This window comes from Myzus persicae, unplaced genomic scaffold, assembly GCF_001856785.1.
Source record: "Myzus persicae strain clone G006 unplaced genomic scaffold, MPER_G0061.0, whole genome shotgun sequence".
Classification (NCBI taxonomy): Eukaryota; Metazoa; Arthropoda; class Insecta; order Hemiptera; family Aphididae; genus Myzus; species Myzus persicae.
The window spans coordinates 15,226-20,106 of record NW_019104309.1 but is presented as its reverse complement, the minus strand read 5'-3'; the positions used below and the strand labels follow the sequence as shown (position 1 = coordinate 20,106).

The 4,881-nt window shown below is 31.8% G+C and overlaps 1 pseudogene; it reads left to right on the top strand.

Moving 5' to 3' along the window:
• Positions 1-2,060: 2,060 nt before the first annotated feature.
• Positions 2,061-4,202, top strand: LOC111041070 (annotated as a pseudogene).
• Positions 4,203-4,881: the final 679 nt, after the last annotated feature.

Sequence of the window (4,881 nt, the reverse complement as noted above, 5' to 3'; positions counted from 1 at the left end):
CTGCCACCGCCGCGGATGAAGCTGCCGCTGGTGCCGCTGGTGCCGCTGTTGATGGCGGAGAGAGACTGCTGTCGAGTCATTCCGATTTTCGGCGCAAAGGTTCCTGCTGTATTATTATAACCTCATATCGTGTACACATAATGTCATTATACGCTTCAAAAGTGAGTCTCTGGCGTGTTATTATCATAACAACAATGCGAGTGTTACACATACGCTTTTCTCACCCGAAAACGCGACAATAATATTATAATATCACACCACACACCCACCTCTCGGCACCACCCGGCTGCGCCGAATCTACACAGTTATTATACCATTATTATGTAGGTACCGTGGGTTATTACCGCACGTAGGTACATTATATTACCTATTATTGTACACAGCTCGCGTCGTGTTGTTATTGCCGTTCATTCGCCCGACGCACACCCGTCCGTTCGATACGATTTTATAATAATATGAATTACAATAATAAAATATCCATCGTAAACCGCCTTTATCATGACATTATATTATTATATACCTATGTGTGTGTGTGTGTGTGTTCATAAAATGCATAATATATACCCGATGAGTCGTTTCGCAAATAATATAACCAGTCCATTAAGTCATGATAATATTTTTATGCTCAATAAATTAATATTACCTATGTACTTGAACCGACAGTCTGAGGTTTGATGAAATTCTTGAACAGAGGGGTCTTACATTTTTTTCTTATACGTGTAAATACATTTAGGTATGATCGTTATTACTTATTAGTATTCCTTTCTCGCGGATGCATAAAATATATACTCACGCCTGGTTCAACTTTTCTGCACTTTCAAAAAAAATATTATTATTATTATTAACGAATATGAAAAAAAGAAATATTTATTTTATGGTATGCATTTTTTAAAAATATTATCTATGTTATGATCGTTGTTCATATTTATATAATGTTTAGTTATCAAATGATCTACATTATATTATATTAGGGTGTACCCCAAATTAAATATAATATAATTATACTTGGTATTCGTAGTTTTGATTAAATTACTCTAATGGTCGAATGTCTCTGCAACTAACATTTCTAAAGAATTATACAATCATATTAATCCCCCCCCCTCAGCAAAGTACAGAGATCAAATAATAAAACGCACTCTCGATTTACCTCATTATGTTTGACCGTACATCGGGTTAATCGACAGTTGATCGTCTTAAATCTAAATAATGTATTAGAACCAGCGAATAAAAACGTATCATATACCATAAACTTACGCAGTCACGCGGATTTCCAAAGTAAAAAAAACCAAATATCATAATTAAATAAAGTTTATATTCTAATGAATAACCGCATTGCACTAAGTGCGTTCATCCTGTTTTACCGACTAGAATACCGGATCGTAAGATTAGGTACACGACGATGGTATTCAAAGGGCTTATGTAACATTATGTACTAATATTTTGCTATAGTAGGAATTGCGAATTGTATCGATCACGTGCACTTCCGCCGGAAGAAAAAACAACTGAAAAATATTCTATGTGAGAGTTAATCAAGATAAATTTCATGTACCTAAACAGTCAATGAGCCACGCGATAAGCGGCCGTCATGGTCTGAACTCGATAAAATAGACGGCACTATAATACTATATATAGGTACGACTGTTAATACGTTAAAATGTGTAGGTACTAATATTTAATTTATTTTTTAATTCGACAATATGTGAGATTCGAAAAAACGATATTATAGTGAACATGCAGCATTGGCATTGTCAAAAAAATGAACCTTATAATTAACTTAAATTTTTGTGCAATGTTCAAAGTACTATGTAATTCGTAACTGTCAAAAATCACTGTATATATAATAATATTATATGTTATCTACTGTAGTACTGTAACAATAGAGAACATAAGGTCAATAAATAATAATAATATACACACACGCGTGCACTTTAATACTCGTAACAAATTATAAAACATTATAGGTACCTACCTAGTATAGGACCAAACATCATTTTAATCCGAAAATCGGTAGAACACGGTGTTGATACTATTAAATGTGGTTAAAATATTTGAAAACAAAGATGAAGGGTTTCATAATCAATCTTATTGGTTTTGTAATTGCTGTTAATTCGCATAGAAGTAACCTGTTGTTTTTACCACAATTACCTGTTGTAAGTATTGAATTGAGCGTAGGTGTGTGCCAATATAGCGACCATCACATGGTAACAAAACAATGTTCACTAATTCCATGATGTCATATGGATATAAATGTATAATAATATGATACTGCTTATTATAGTGTTTAAAATGATTTCATATTTTTCTTCAGGGCGAATACCTAGTAAATGTATTAGGAATCTTACGTTGTGATTCAATCCAGTCGAATGACCAAATTAAATATAATTATTATTTAAGCAAAACGTCAGCCAACACCACAGAAGTCAAAGGATATGTAACGAATTTCATTGCAATGGATGATACTTTAAATGTAAGCATAACTGATACTAATATCATTAAATCGTATATTTTCTATTGATATCAGTTTAGTTGTTACAATTATTAAATTGTGTGTAGTATAATATAGATTTTTTATTGAAGAAATTATAAATTTGAAATGTTATATGGTTTACAAAAATAATTTGAACACCAAATACATTCAATTTGTACCTTCTCATGAATTGTTTGATTTTATCGTATATGCTGGTCGAATCAATTTTCGTTAAAATATACAAATGATTTATTTATAGATTGAAATTAATATGGCAGTGAAAGATTTTATTGGTGGTTGGAAGGATAATGCTCATATATTTAAGACACCCAAAGCTTGCTCGTCAGTGAAATCATTCTTCGGTGACTCATGGAATCGAATAATGGATAGATAGTCTAGGAATGCAAAACCACACTTGTCCTATTCCCGTGGTATGGAATAATAGTTATACAAATTAAAATAATTATATTATAACTGTTGATTTTATAACATATTATATATTCAATATTGTATTGCAATCGTAAAGACTTAAATGCCAACATATTTTCGTTTTTTGAATTACCTACTTCAGGGGACGCTACACGGCCATTTGTAGTCTCCGTATTACTGCAACAGTGCACTCTACCAAATTTACTCTCAGCAGATCACGTTTAATTCCATTAGCTCCGTTTGTTTAAAAATTGCAGTTTATCGATCTACGATGATACTTGATGGTAAGAACATTATCTGTGTCAATGTGTGAGTCTCTTACGACAGTTCAATATTTTAGCAAGTGTCACGTATTTAATATAACTTAAATTTAAAATGCTCATAACTCACATAAAAACTGAAATTCGGTAAGAAACTCACATACAAACACAAATAATGTTCTATTACCATCAAGTTTCATTATAGGTAGATCCACTCCAACTTTAAAAATAACGGAGCTAAATATGATCTGCTGAGTGTAAATTTGCTATACCTATTACGCACTTGTGAGACGGAAACAACAATTAATATCTGTGAAACACTGTAGCACAGTGGCGTCATTTCTGTTTTCAATGCCCCTCTGCAAAAGTTTTGACCAGCCTAGATGGGTAACTTAAAAAATACAATTTTAAGTTAAAAAAAAACACTTATTAAAATCGTTTTTTTTTTTTTAAATACAATCATTGATAGTTTCTTTTTAATCAAAATATGATACAGTACATTGTACTATATCAATACTCAGTTCCACAAGAGATTATACCAGGCGACGACCAGTTTTCGTCCGGCGGCGCGCATGCCCCACCAACAAACCGTCAGACGTCGAAATCGTTCAAGTTCGGAAATGGTTGTGGTTGTGACCGCCGCGTGCCGAGCGACCGGTGGAAGGGGAAAATTGGGTCATGCGCTTCCACTGACTAACGTCAGTCGTGATGAACAGAACTAGCATTATCTCTTTTGGATCAGAGTATACATATTATATCTATTTTTATTAATTTAATGTTTATATTAGTAATTTTATTTCTAATTGCTTATTATTATCCACAATATATTTTTGATTTGTTATGTAATTAAGAAAAAATATGATTTATGTTTATAGGGTTGTTATAGAGCATCTGGCTTGAATACTGATAATAACTTGTTTTCCAATTTTCCAAAGAAATTTTTTTATGGAACATACAAAATGCGTTTTATTTTGAACAAAAATAATGTTGTGTATGGCTGCATAACTTATGTTCTACAGGTGAAACGACCCTGGGAAACGTATTAAACATTAAATTACAATAAAACTATATAATAGTTGGTTTGATACTAATATTTTTAATGTTTGAAAGAATTATACAATTATTTGTACTTGTTGCTCTGGTAAAGTTGTAATGGGCAACATTAATTGCAAGAAAATAAAAATTTCATTATTAAATATTATCCTTATTTCACGCTTATTAGAAAAAAGCAAATATATTTTGTCATTATATTTATCATTTAGATATGTCACAAATGTATACTATTTTTTTTTCTGGCATACAATTCTAAACGTGGTATATATAGTTTTGTTAGATTATGTTATTTAAATGTTTCGTAATATTATATATATATAGGTATACGTACTATAAAGTACGTCAAGCAAACATTGTTTTTTTTTTTTTTATTTATTTATTTGAAATAAGCCTCGGCAACTATGGCCATCGGCAACAAAGATGAGTTTAAATTTTTGCATGTTACATATTAAATATTATTTATTAGTTTGGATTTAAAAATAAATGTTATAACGTGTTCTCTGTTGTCCGGGTGGAGGGCTTCCGATAAAATGCTTGAGATGCCCGCTTCTTGTCTCTCCGTCTCGAACGAAAGGCATTCAGTAAAAATGTGTTTAATTGAGAGGAGAACACCGCAGCTGGCACATAGGGGTGGGTCTTCCTAAACATTGTTTTTATAGTATGTCGAAGAAT